Source organism: Drosophila willistoni, assembly GCF_018902025.1.
Source record: "Drosophila willistoni isolate 14030-0811.24 chromosome 2R unlocalized genomic scaffold, UCI_dwil_1.1 Seg167, whole genome shotgun sequence".
NCBI classification, from domain to species: domain Eukaryota; kingdom Metazoa; phylum Arthropoda; class Insecta; order Diptera; family Drosophilidae; genus Drosophila; species Drosophila willistoni.
In genome coordinates, this window is record NW_025814050.1 from 219,947 (window position 1) to 235,356 (window position 15,410).

Below are 15,410 nucleotides of genomic sequence, written 5' to 3' on the forward strand. Positions count from 1 at the left end.
CAAAATGCGAAAGGCAATCGGTTTCTTCTAAATTATGGAGGCGAAAGTGGGCGTGGCAAATTATTTAAACAATTATAATCTGAGCGTATACTAAGCAAGTCTACATACCAAATTTGGTGACTTGAACATTGTTAATATTCGAGAAAATCGGTTTAATTCGATTAAGCTATTAGGCATACCAAATTTAATGTCTCTAGCTGTTATAGTTTTTAAAATCAGTTCTATATAAATTGCGGGGGCAGAAGGGTGCCTGGCAAAAAGTTAGAACAATTAGTTTCTGCGCGCTAACTAAACGAGTATATATACCAAATTTTATGTCTCTAGCTATTATAGTTTTTCGGAGAATCAGTTTTATGTAAATCATGGGGGCGTATTTTATTGAAATCGGTCTAGAAACGTGCAAAATATGCGTATTTTACTACGCGGTCTATAAGGGCAGAATTGGCGCTAGAGTGCTCATGTGTTTATAGAGTGAGAGCATATGGTAAAAACAATTTGATAGACGTACATTTGGTTTTCAAAATTTGAAATATTTGTTTTACCTGGTGCATGGTATACCCAAGTCGACGAGTCGACTTACCTACTTCATTCTATGTAAGAGTTTGTTCATAAAGAAAATCGAGTCTCTCAGCCTCATGCCATTATAATAAAAATTATTATTTAGTTTTTCTTTATAAATGAGAATGCAGAAAAGAAATCCCATTTAAATTTTTCTCTTTTAATGACCAGCAAACTAAGAACTCTTTTTCTTGATCAAAATTTATGAGACTGGACAATGGTTATGCAAATGGCGCTCATGATCAGCTTCATTTTTATACCCTTGCAGAGGGTATTATAAAAATGGTCAGATGTTTGTAACGCACAGAAGGAGACGCTTCCGACCCCATAAAGTATATATATTCTTGATCACTATGAGAAGCAGAGTCGATATAGCCATATCCGTCTGTCCGCCCGTCCGTCCGTTGGTGCGTATGCGTTTTACTCAGCCATCTTAAGAGCTATCGGGATGCAATTTTTTTTTTTGGGATTTTTAATATGAAAATCATTAGGATCGGACTACTATATCATATAGCTCTAGAAGGAACATTTTTGCAGAAATGGGAGTATCCCCATGAAATTTACCAATATGATAGTATTGGATATAAAACCTCAGATCCCAAAATTTGAATCTGATCGGATAAATAGAACACAAACACATGCATGCACACACAGACGCAACGCTACATAAGCTATATGTGTATGCGTGACGTGCTTTGCTTAGGGAATAGTGGAAGAAGAAGAAAAAATTTTAGTAAAAAGAGAAATAATGTTTTGTTTGTGTATTGATAAATAGTGCTGCAGGGAAAGAAATTTCAAAAAAATGATTGCCAAGGACTGCAAGGGTATATAAAATTCGGCATAGCCGAAGTTAGCATCTTTGATATTTGAACTTTAAAATATTTATGCCTTTTTATATTTCATAGCAATGATCTTGATTCTCCAGTTACGGAAGATATGGTTCCGGCGATGATGATTTATTATATGCGGCAATATAATTTTAAAGACATAAATATTTTTTAATAAAGCTCACACAAGCAACAAATTTTATGTGGGTGTTTTGGGTTTCGTTAAAGGCATACCCCATACTCTTGCAAAAAAGTTTAGGGAGTTTTCTTAATTGAAATTTTTTTTTGTAAATTATGCTTTGGATTGTTCAGAACATCGTCATAAGCGGTTTTTATTCGAATACTTTAAGAGATATTTTTGTCATGTGGGAAAAAGATACAGCCCTTAATTCTGATAAAGTTTAATAAAGTAAAGTGCTATTGACGCAAAAAAACAAAAGTTCCATTTTCAAATTATATATATGAAAATAGCTCAGAAAATAACGAAGTTATGAAGAAAAGATACTATTTGTAACCTCGCCTCGTATGGGAGCTATATAATATAGTGATCCGATCCGACTGAATCCGATATATACAACCTTTCCAGACGGACTTGGCTATATGAACTCGTCTCATCGTATACACTTTATATGGTCGGAGATGCTTTCTTCTATGCGTTGCATACTTTTGACCTAAAGTAATATACCCTTTTTTGCATGGGTGTAAAAGGAAGGTTTACATCAATATTTCAAAGCATAAGCAATATGTATACCTATGTATTAATTTGCGTAATATTCAATTTTATAATATTAAAGACTTAAACACCCATTTAATTGGATTAGTTTGGTAAAAAAAAGAGTTTTAAGTGCAAAAAGTTCTAAGGCAAAAACTAAATAAAACAACAGCAATTTGGGAGTATGTGGCGAAGCAAACAACGATTCAGATGAAGTTGTGTAAAGGCAACGGCAAACTAGCAAAAACAAAGTACCATACCATATTTATGTGCAATAAAAGCATGACTAGAAATGCAATCAGAATACTAAATCTGATATACGTCGCTAATTGCGCATATATTATCAATTGAAATGGTGATTTTAAGATGCCGCCCAATACAGGTTTGGGTTCTCCTTGCAATTTTAATACCCTTGCAGAGGGTTGAATAAAATCGGTCAGATGTTTGTAACGCATAGAAGGAGACTTTTCGGAAACGTATGGGGTCGGCTCCATAAAATATACAGATTCTTGATCAGCATGAAAATCTCAGACGATATAGCCATGCTCGTCTGTCCGTCGGTGCAAATCAGCTTCACGCTTCTATTTGGAAAGTTATTAAAATTAAACTATAATAGAAAAGATCCGCATCGGACCACTAAATCATTTAGTGATATACGAAAAATAGATGAAGGAGATTAATTGAGTTACAGAAAAAGAGTTTGGAACATGTAAAAATATGGCCAAAGACTGCAAGGGTATATGTTTATATTCGGCATAGCCGAAGTTAGCATTTTTTTTTTAACGAGTACCAGAAAAGGACAACTATACTCGAGCCAAGCGACAGTTCAATGAAAAATTGTGACAAAGACGTCTCTATTTGACTATCAGAGTAAGGATGGCGTCGGTTGTAAGGATCGCGCAAGATCTTTGCTTATTTATTTCGAAATGGCCTACTTGGCTATATTCATAAATTAAGCGTGCACCAGAGCCATAGCAGTAACATCGCTATCGTTAAACCTTAAGTTCTTCAACTTCTCTGCTCTCCATAATAGTTTTTGGTGCGGCTGTCATGTGAGCTTATTTGCGAGCATTGCGCTATTATAAGTTGCCGCAAAATTGTTGCACTTTACCTGCTGAGATAAGTGGAGACGGCAGAGACGGTACATATGTACATATGTGTAACATTCAACAGTGGAGTGGGCAATCCACATGACATGTCAATGACTTTTTTCTTAATATCATTTAATAAAATAGAATAAGCAGAGCTAAAGACAAATGTAAGCTGCCATCGTTGGTTGGCTGTGCAGTTCACCTCAAACTTATTTCTTAAAAAGCTAACAAAAACACATCTCTCGGGCTACGAAAAAACTGTTAACTGTTATTGCAAGCTCTGGTTATAGACACTGCTACCTTAATATTTTCAACATTTTGTTTTTAAACTCCTACAATAGATAAATTTAAAGAATCACAAACGGTTTCCCCATTTACTGGATCTCACGATCTCTTTTAAAAGCTCGCAAAATTTAAATTTTACGACTCTTCTTTTAATTGCAAGAAAACAAGCGTAAACAAGGAAAACATAACGCTTGAGGTGTAACTAGTTGAAAATTTTTTTTTTTCGCCTTCATCGCTAACCTTTGTTACCAACAATAATGCTGTACCACTATCAACACCCGGAAGTACATTAAAAAAAAACCATCCCCCATCATTATGTGTCAACGCCACTTTTTTGTTAATTGACTAATTATTCAAACAATCCCGGCAACGAAAGAACGTTCTACAATCTCAGCATAGCAAATAACGAAGTTATTGATCAACGTCACTGCTTACCACTGATTGTTCCTATGAAAGCTATATAATATAGTCACCCGATCTTGATTAAATTTGACACAGTCGTTTATAGGTGTAATAGACTTAAATTTTACGACAATAGCTTAGAAAATAACGAAGCTATTGCGAAAAGTCACTGTTCGTGACTTTGCTAGAGCTATATGATATAGTGGTCCGATCCGGCTGCATCCAAGATATACAAACTGTACAGTATATACAAGCCTACATGCAAAATTTCAACTCTGTAGCGCTTACAGTCTAGGAGGAGTTTGCGTTGATCTAAACGGACGGACATGGCTATATGCTGTACTGATCAAGAATATATATACTTTATATAATCGGAGTTGCTTCCTTCTATGCGTTGCACACCTCTGACCAAAATTAATATACCCTTTTTGCAAGGGTATAAAAATATCAAAGGAGCTAACTTCAGCTGTGTTTAAGTTTATATACCCTTGGCGTCCTTGTACGTAATAATATGACGGACAGACGAGCATGGCTATATAAACTCAGCTTCTCATACTGATCGAGAGTATACATATACATATGTCAGTTGGGTGGGTTTACTCAACTAAGTTCATTAATTAACTAAATTAAAAGTAATATGGAAAAGTTACAATTATTCTAATTTCATCGTTTACTTTGCTGCTTCGGTTCTCTTCTTTTCTCTCTTACTTTTGCTTCTCGAGTCCCCAAATTCTCTCTTTCTCCAACTGTCTTTAGTACTTCAACTTCTGTGTCTCCTGTACTCTGCTCTCTACTGTTCTGCTGTTTTTGATCATCTGTCCGCTTGCTGACAAATTTTATAATACTCTCTGCAAGAGTATAAAAACAAAAAGGGCCTAGGACGAAATCAAATCAAGTTTCATCTACTGGCGAAATTGAATTCGATTTATGGGCTCGCCATGAGCACATTGGTCCAGGTTTACCTTTGTTTCTTTATCGGAGACTATAGAAGCTAAAGACAACAAATTAGGAACATATGTAAAATTCCGCATCAGCAAATTAGATAAAAAAAAGTTTTAGTTCCTGACTAGCTAGAAACCTAAACTACTGATTTTTTAGCAACCTGACTTCATTTCCAGACTTTCTTAGCATTAAATTTTCTAATTTCCACCACTACTATCCGTCAAAAAAATTACCAAATGCTAAAACTCCGATACCGAATAAATAACAAACAACTGCCATCATATCTTTCATTGCCAAAGCTCCGTTATATTTTGCCTTTACCCTGTCCCTCATTCTTAACCCCGTTAACCCATCACGGCCCACTGTCTCAATGACGTCGCGACGTCGAATTTTCTTTCTCTCTCTTTATTTCTTTTCCTATAAGTACATATAAACACATTTATACATACATACATACATATATTCTCTTCATTTTGCTTGTGGTATTTTTATACCCTTGCAAAAAGGGTATATTAATTTTGGTCAGAAGTGTGCAACGCATAGAAGGAAGCATCTCCGACCATATAAAGTATATATATTCTTGATCAGCACGACGAGACGAGTTCAAATAGCTATGTCCGTCCGTCCGTCCGTCCGTCCGTCCGTCCGTCCGTCCGTCCGTCCGTCCGTCCGTCTGGATCAACGCAAACTCCTCCTAGACCGTAAGAGCTACAGAGCTGAAATTTTGCATGTAGGCTTGTATATACTGCAGGCGTTGTATATCTCGGATTCAGCCGGATCGGATCACTATATCATATAGCTCCCATACAAATGGCAAAGTCACGAACAGTGACTTTTCTTAATAACTTCGTTATTTTTTGAGCTATTGTCGTGAAATTTAATATTGGTAAGTTAATTTCACATATAAACGACTACGTCAAATTTGATCAAGATCGAATCACTATATCATATAGCTCCCATAGGAACGATCTTTCGAAAACAGTGACTTTTGTCAATAACTTAGTTAATTTTGCCGCGATTGCTTACAAATTAAACATTTGTTAGTTTAATATATCTGTTAATGACTGTGCCAAATTTGATAAGGATCGGGTAACTATATCATATAGCTCCCATAGGAACAATCGGTGGAAAACAGTGACTTTGATCAATATCTTCGTTATTTCCTATGCTAAGATTGTAGGCCGTTCTTTCGGAAACATTAGCCTTTTTAGCTTAAACGTTTTTCCACTTTGATGGCTATAATAGGTAAGGAAAGAGTTACCAAAATAATTGCAAGGGTATACAAACTTTGACGCGGTCGAAGTTAGCCCCGGCCCTCTGGTTTTGCTGATGTTTTACACTTGCAGCGCACTCTCTGCTAAATGAAAATGCAAAGGGAATATTTATGAGAGTATTATAATTATTTTGGTACTGTGTTTATCCTCCACACTCTGTGCTTTTGGCGGCTAATTCCCTACACTTCAATTTTTTCGGTTTTATTATAACAAAGAAGACAAGAAAGACCACACAGTCCAAGCTAATAGAACGACAGACCTATTTCGTGATTGACATAAAAAGATGAATAAATTGACAACTTGGAATATGGATTAAACATTTTTATAAATACAAAAAATATTTATTTCTTTTGTAGAACTTGGTATTTTAGTCTCATAGAAAGACAGCAAAACATTTATGTATAATTTAGCGGTAATTAAAATAGAATATTTCTAATTTACTTTTGTTGAAATGCTCAATCGGCTGTTCAAGTACGTCTTTTTTTGCCTTTCTCTTTTTGTTTTTTTTTACTATGGCTTTTTTATTTTGTTTTACTTGAGATATGTGAGAAATACATATGTACATATATGATTCCTCCGCTAGAAGGGATAAAGTTCACGCTCGTGTTGTCCTATTTATGATGAGTTTTGCCCCGCCTGTGCCCTGCTTGTTTACCATCTTTTCGAAAATTTTAATGATACAACAACAACATTAGAGCACTGGCATGAATCATCCGATGGCAAGCAAACATCGCTTACACTTACTACAACCACCACGTTCTCGCGTTTAAAATATTTTGTGAAATTATTATGAAAATGCGTAAAGGGATTTAATAAATAACTGTAACTGCTTCTCGCTTACACTCTGAGCTCTCTTTCTCTTTCTTTACCCCGCCGTTAAACCGTAATTCATTTTTTTTTTCGTTTTTCATTCAGACCACTTCCTTTTCTTGTGCAGCTGTGTGGGTTAGCTTTTCCAGAGACCCTGCGTCTGTTGCTCTGTGGAATTATGTTTTATCCTGAATTATGGATTTTGTTTTGTTGTTTTCTGTCAAAATCATATTTTTCACACCATCCCCCAAAATTCTTCAACAACCAACTTCCAACGTTGACTCATTTACATGCTCAGAATTTCGTTAGCCTCGCTTTGGGTACCATTTTAGTCTCAGCTTCATTAATGAGAATTTGTTTGTATCGACGTTAGTCTCGGAAAGGGAAGACACTATATACATACGTACATACATATATATGTACATATATACAGAAGCATATAGAAGAATATAGACCCCACGACTTGCACAATCCACGTCGAATATTTTCATACCCTATAGAAGAAAATATTAAAAAATCGCTTTTTTATGCGAGACTTAATGACACATTTCTGTGGCCGAGAGATTAGTATTATTAAAGGTATTTATTATTAAATTTTATTTGCAATAGGGTACGTCAAGGTCTGCAATTTAAATTCAGTAGCATTTTCGTAATACATTTAAGTTTGCTTCAGTTGTAAATTTTAAAAAAGTTTTTCAAATAACTTCCACTTTACGTTTAATATAATGTTTCGCAAAAATTAAAAGTAATGACAAATATTTCATCGTCTAAAGTTTAAAGGTCATCTGTGTGATGTATGTACATATGTATGAATTTTATTTAGCCCTTTATGTTTTCCCAGATACCATAGATCGCTTAAGGACATATAGCGTTGGAAGCGTCAGTCCAAACTGATTTTTACCATGGAACATGGCAATTTTTACCAATTTACTTTTAACAAAATATATATGAACACAAATGATATTGACTGGCCAACACGTTCCCTCGATTTAACTCTAAGTGGCGTTATATATGGGAATATTTAAAATCAAGTGTTTATATTACGAAACAGAGTCCTTACTATATCAGCCAAACAACAATGTGAAGATAGCAAGAAAGTGAAAATGAATACACACAACAATCTCCTTATGTCGGCATTATCCTAAAGAATTCTGGTTCGTTCTCGTCACTCGCAGGGCCATAAATCACTCACGTTTTTCTTTCCCTATTCCACCATCTTTTTCTTCCATGCTTAGTTGGCGTACTCTGAATTTGAAGCAATGGTGTCTGCAATTGTCCTGCTCAGACGCACAGTAGGTATCCCGCACTGTCACAATGTCCTTCTTATACGCTTTCGTTTGAAACTTTTTTTAGGGATTGCTTGGTTATTCACGGACAGCGAACTTAATGTAATTTTTAAATAAGAATTAAACATGATTAAATTTACAGGCTGTAGGTTAAAGTAAGATAAAAACAGATCACGACGTTTATTTATGTCTTACATTGATGGTCGGTTTTGCTTTATATTTTTTCTATGATAGAGTAAATAAGGTACTACCATTCAATTTTCAGATTTATTTTTGTTCTATGATTAGAGTATATAAAGTACTACCATTCAATTTTCAGATCTATTTCTGTTCTTCAAAACGCTGGTCTGTAATTCACCCCGCGGTGACATTTTGTAGTGTCAGACAAGACGTGTCCTTCGTCCTTTGAATTTTTTGTTCGTTTTTTGTGCTCTTTTTCTCGGTTGAGAGGCAAGTTTATCGTTTTAATGTTGATACAAGCGAGGGTCGACGGCTCCTTGGCCTCGTGACATAGCGTTGGTGAGGATAATAGGATGTTAAGTAAATATTTTAAAAAGGTTTCGACTCCACCTCCGTGCAGATACAAACAGCAACCATACCTATCCTTATTTCTTCCATTCAAGGAGATTGTGAAAAAATAGGCGACCCCAAACTTTCAGGCAGTGACCGGCCGCTCATTTACTTCGGGTGGAAACGCAGGGATTTTTCTGGTGTTTGGAACGTTTACGGGACGGTTGACTCAACTCTGGCAGAATCTAATCCAGTTTTGCTCGACTGCCGGGCACTTTTTGGCATAAATCATTTGCATACAAAATGAGCCTGAGTCTGAGCCTGCCACTGAGCATTCAAGATGAATGCGACAAAAACAAAAATGGCATTAACAACAAGACGACAACAATTCAGACGCTGGCAGCCAAAATCCTTTCAATTTTTGCACACATTCAATTTTATTAATTAAAACATTTTTTCTTTTGGTGATTTCCATTTCTACCCCTTCCAATGTTTCTACGGAGTGTGGCAATTAATTCCAAACATTCACGACACTTTTTCTTTGTTAAGTTTTTGGTTTGGAGAACAGAACCAGGGCGCAAATTATTCTCGCTATCCTTGCGCGGAAATAAAATATCACAAACAGTTACTGCCCCATAAATAATGGGAATTTATGCCAGGCATAAAGTGCTCCTGACTGAATAACACACGCAGAGGCGAAACTGGCCAAACAAAAGGCAGTCCAACTTTTCCGAGCAAATTACCATTCAATCATTTTGTAATTGCCTTAACTATCCAATCAGCTACAAGCTGCCACACACATAGGTGAGTCAACGTTACATTCTTCTTCAATTCCATTTTGCTTAATTTCTACAATATATTTTCATAAGCGTTTATTCTATTTATTTTGCATCCAAATTAGAATTTCGGCCATTTATTTATAAAATAGATTGAGTTAATTCTGTGGTGCTAAAAGAGTTACGCCTTTACTACTTTTGTAATCAACAAATATCATCAACTTTTATCTCCCAATTTAATTGAGGCTTAAAAAGAAGTAAGTCTTTTTTGACACAGAAACAGCAATTATTTATTAATTTTGACTTATCAGTCTTCTGTCTTCTTTTAATAATAATATAGTGACGAGTCGATTACACTAGTTTACACTAAAAGTAATCCTTCGAATTGAAGACATGTCTACAATAATCTCAAGTCAAGGAACTCGTTCGTGAATTACGTTTCACGTTTTTCTTAAGCACCGTTGTCGACAAATTCGCGAAACGCTAGTTCTTTGGCACATATTCCTTTATAAATTGTGAACCTTTCTGTTCAGCCATATATATGTAGGTCAAATAAATCTATTGGCATATTTAGATACTTTTAAAAAACTTAAAATTTCAGTGTCTTATTTAACATAATTTTTCCTAAACATTGAGGTGAATGATGTCTTGTCGACATCTAGGAGACAATAGCTTAAAATTTATTTGAAAGATACATGATATAATAGTCCGATACGGCTGAATCTGCAATATACAGGAAAAAAGCCGGAGGGACAGGCCAATTCGGGTTTGTATACAGTTATAAGTTTTTTTGTAACTCATTCGTTGCTGCCAATGCGTCAAATTGAAAGAAAACCTAGAGAATGTCAACTATATAATATATCTAGTTATCCGATTTTGATCAAATTTTGTGAGAATTATAGATTATTATGTGTATAAGTTTATTAACTAAGCTATTGCTTAGCTTTTTGACAATTGCATAAGCAAAAATTTTTTCTCACAGAAATTATATTTCAACCGATCGTTTCTATATGATTTACTCACTACATCTTTATTAAGTTTGATATATTCATTAATACGTATAGTAAACTAAGATATATTTTCAATTTTTTGGCACTGGCTTAGAAAATAACGACAAAACTCACTGTTTTCGTCAGATTCGGAAGACGGAGAGATTGACGGACGATAAGATGCAGCCTCCTAGGCGTTCTGACTATAATCCATTAAAGGGTATAAAATTTAAGCGTATTAAAAAAATTAGGTATGTTTAGAAAAAATTTTTCTTATCATTTGTAGTTTTAAATTTACAAAAATTTACAGTTTTAGACGGTAGAATCTTAGTGTATTCTGCCAAAAAGGTTTCAAATGCCACCCTTGAATTTTGTTTGATGCTCCGTCATAAATCTATCAAGTTTAATGGCCGCCCCAGCACTGTACATAATTTTATGTATTTTATGCTGCAAATGGTGTCCAAAGTGTACGCAAACACAAATCAGCAAAGCAACCCTCGTTCCCCCGCTCCCTAGCACCACCTGCCTCAACCATAGAACACCCAATCAACCAACCCAAACACCCCCAAAAAGAGCGGACGGCGGGGACATAAGCACGAGTTTCACGCACATCTCGGAAGACTCACAAATTTCATAAAGTGGCAATTCAATCAATCAATTCTGACAGAAACCCGGCAGTCGCCCGGGTGGGTTTCTTTGGGGATGGCTATTAAGGGTGGACGGATGCTTCATAACAAGTCAAGGGCATTCCACTGTTAAGCTTACTTACTTAGTCATACAGCTCAACTGATTTGTCAGAAGAAGAGAGCAGTACAGGAATTGTCAACTATGTATTTTAATAGATGCACCCACAAATAATTACTAAAAAGCGGCGGTATAAACCAGATGACCGGGCTAACTTTGCAAGTTTTGGTTTTACTAATTTACATATGGGCATTTCCGCCAAAGTGTCAACCAAGAGCAAAAATTTAAACCATCTTCAAACTCTTTGTTTTTTTTTTTCAATTCTTCTCAGAAAATGTTAAATGTTTATTTTATGTATTTAGAGCATATATTTGTTTACCGTAATGATAAAATCGAATGCAAAGTGCTAAAATAATTTTTTTTTTATTTGAGTACTTTTAATAACCTTTTTCCTTTATTATCTATCTTTTGTAGGTAAGCTTTTACAGGGTAAAAAGTTGACCAAGAAATGTTTATCACTTTACAATCAATTTAAAAAAAAAGTCGGGACTATATTGCAACCAGCATTAGTTGTAAATTATCGGTTTTTCTTTACCCACTTTTATAAGTTCCGTTCGACACCGAAAAAGAGGATTAGTTTACATTGTGCAAAAAATCAAAAGACCCAGAGATCAAGAGAAGTTGAAAAGTTGGGAGCAAATATCATTTTCAACTATAAATAGGAAAAAAACAAAATAAGAAAAAATTAGTTTATTGAATTTTCAAAAGTTTTGTGCGAATAACTACCGTTCTAGGTGCTAAGTTCAGTGCAATTGGCATTGGAACTGCATCGTCCAAAAAAAACATTTTTGATTTTATTTTTACGTTTAAATTTAAATATTGTTACAATACTTGTGCAATATGTAACTTTATGACAATAATTCTACTTGTCCGTGCGAAAAAATTTAATCTATTTTTTTTAGCAAAATATAAAAGTTTTGTATATGAAACCAAAATATTTTCAAAATACCATTTAAGAATGATGAATTCAAATTTTTTTACGTTAAAACGGACATGGCTATATCGACTCAGCATGAGAAGCGGACCACTATATCATATAGCTTCCATACAAAGTCACGAACAGAGACTTTTCTCAATAACTTCGTTATTTTCTGAGCTATTGTATTGATTTTAAATATTAGAGAGTTTATTACGCCCATTAACGACTGTGTCAAATTTGTTCAAGATCGGGTGACTATTCATATAGCTCCCATAGGAACGATCAGTGGAAAACAACGACTTTGATCAACAACTTCGTTATTTGCTATGCTAAGATTGTAGGCCGTTCTTTCGCAAACATTAGCCTTTTTAGATAAAACGTTTTTCCACTTTGATGGCTCTAGGTAAGGAAAGAATTTCCAAAAAAATTGCAAATTAGCCCCGGCCCTCTGGTTTTTTGTAAATTAGAATTATCGGTCTAATTTTCTAACGTCGCGTCGGTTTGTAAACTTAATTTAATAATAGTAGATCTATGATAATAAAAACCAGAGGGCCGGGGATAACTTCGACGGCGCCGAAGCTTGCTTACCAGTGCAATTTATTTTTGTTAATCTTTCCTTACCTATAATCAACGTCAATGTGAAAAAGTTTTGTTTAAAAAGTCTAATCTTCGCGAAAGAACAGCCCATTTATATGACAACTAACTAGTTATATGATTTTGATTCAATTCGGCACAGTCATTAAGTGGTATCTTAAACTGACAAATATTAACTTTTATACAATAGTTTAAAAAATACCGAAGTTATTGATAAAAGTCACTTTTAAAGTAGTCGCCGATTTTGATAAAATTTAGCACAGTCAGTTACAGATATATTAAACTGACAAATTTTAGTTTTTGAGGCAAACGAAGTTATTGTTATCACTGTATTCGACAGATCGTTTATTAAATTTGGTACAAAACTAACAAACATTTTATCACAATAGCTTAGAAAACAAGGAAGTAGTTTAGAAAAGTCACTTTTCTATTGCTTTGATAGCAATAGCAAAGTTATACATTTTAATACTAGGAACTGTTTCGACTGTTGCTATTGGCCAAATTCGGAAGTCGACGAAAGCAGCAGTCGGAAAAATAGTCGCAGCATACTACTTGCTTCTTGATTTTTGGCCTACTTTGATTTTACCTATACATACATACATTTAAAAGTACACATACTCATGTATGTATGTATACTGCTGTCGGGTTTTTTGCTTTCGGATTTTTGCTGTTTGCTACTGCTGTCAAAATTTTCTATTTCGGTTATTTGCTGCTGATTTTGCTGTCAGATTTTCTGATTTCGGTTTTTTTCGGAAGCAAAAGCAACACAAAGTATTTGTTTTCATATTTGATAAACAGTCACAGCAATGAATAGCATAAAATTTATGACTTTTGCTAATTCGACTACAGCAATTTAAGCACTGCTTTCTTCTATGCGTTGCACACTTCTGAGCAAAATGAATATACTCTTCTTGCAAGGGTATAGAAAAATCTATTATCCCGATTTTTGTATACCCTTTGCAACCAGCATTATTTGTATATTATCGCATTTTCTTTGCCCTTTTTTTTAAGTTCTGTTCGACACGGAAAAATAAGATTAGTTTACATTGTGCCAAAACTCAAGAGACCCAGAGATCAAGAGAAGTTAAAAAGTTGGGAGCAAATATAGTTTTCAACTATAAATAGGAAAAAAAAAGAAATAAAATAGAAAACAATTTGTTTATTGAATTTTGAAAAAATTTTAAAGTTTGTCCGTTCGACACGGTATGTGCGAATTACTACCGTTCTAGGTGCTAAGTTCAGTGCAGTTGGCAGGCTGAACTACATTGTTTTTTTTTTTATTTGTTTGATAAGTCCGTGTCTCAAAGTATGAAAGATTTGCATGTGAAACAAAAATATTTTCAAAATACCATTCAAAAATTATCCTTAAATTTTTTTTTTACTTTAAAAATATCTCTTGTTTTCCTGAAATCCTTCCTTTTGCAAATGCCTAAATAAATTAGTAAGTAAAAAATTATTTAAAAACGCGTCTTGGTCTAACTTTATTTAACTTTGTAGCTATACGGCGAAAATGCCCATATAGACATAAACATACCTACACACATATGTACATATGTACATACATACATATGTATATTCATTTTTTTCTTATGTAAGACTTTCTGCAACTATGTGCATATGTATGTACAGTTTGTAAAATGAAAAAATCACACAAATTCATTTAAAAACTTATAATTTATTACAAAACATTACGTTTTTTCCAAAAATTTTGATTGTATTTTGTATTTTAATGTATCAACATACATATGTACGTACATAGTATGTATGTTTAAGATGTAAACATAGGTACATACACATACAAATATACATACATACATATATATTTATAAGTATTTTTTTAGGTTTTCGACTTGACATTATTTTACGTTATAAATTGATTCGTGTTTTTATTTATTGTTTGTACTCAATATTTTAAACTGTAACGGTCGCTCAAAATCACTCAAAATATATTATGCGAATTCGCCGGCTCAATTTTCGATGTTACGGTCGAAAATTACCAACTTGAGAGAATAATTGCCTGCACAAACCGTCGCTGTAATATTGTGTAAATTTAGCTTACCTTGTCTTCAGTGCCAATTGAAAAACGATCAAATACTTAAATGTCACTTGAATACTCAAATACTTGAATAAGTCCTTTGACTTATATAGGCATGTGTATCAATATAACTCTTTTAATTTAATACTAAAATTTCACAGCGCACTTTTCATTAGCAACCGCACTACTCAGCGTTATTTCTTTAGAGATGAGCTAGTTTGGTTTGTTTGGTTTGGTCTGTGAGAAATTCACCGTGACAGTGAAAATACAAAAACCACTACATGTGGATTTTATGGTTTTGTTGACTTCAATCTGTTTGTTTCACTAACTTGTTACATAATAAATATTAACGAGATGTATAATAAATAATAATGAATACTTTACAGGCCATTGGAATTTTATTCTTTAGATTTACAAAATCATTCTGCCCACAATGGTGGGCTCACGGTTGCTCATCTCTAATACCGAAAGCACGCTCGAAATTCGAAAATGAGAGCATATTCGATGAGTGGATGGAAAAAACGACAGAGAGAGAGCATGTTGTCATTGAGCGTAAAAAGGTTTTGAGTGAGATTGTTATAAGTGTACATTGATGTACATTCATGTGCACATACATGTATACATGTGTACATTGATTTACATACATGTATACTTAT

General features: G+C 34.2%; 1 protein-coding gene across 5 annotated transcripts in view; it reads right to left on the reverse strand.

Moving 5' to 3' along the window:
- Positions 1–14,962, reverse strand: part of LOC6646738 (zinc finger protein 184) — a 58,501-nt gene extending 43,539 nt beyond the window's left edge. For all 5 annotated transcript variants that reach the window (XR_006954138.1, XM_047010625.1, XM_047010623.1 and 2 more), the window contains exon 1: positions 14,779–14,962. The gene's annotated coding sequence lies outside the window, so the exon portion shown is untranslated. The remainder of the gene's footprint in view (positions 1–14,778) is intronic.
- Between the last annotated feature and the right edge of the window lie 448 nt (positions 14,963–15,410).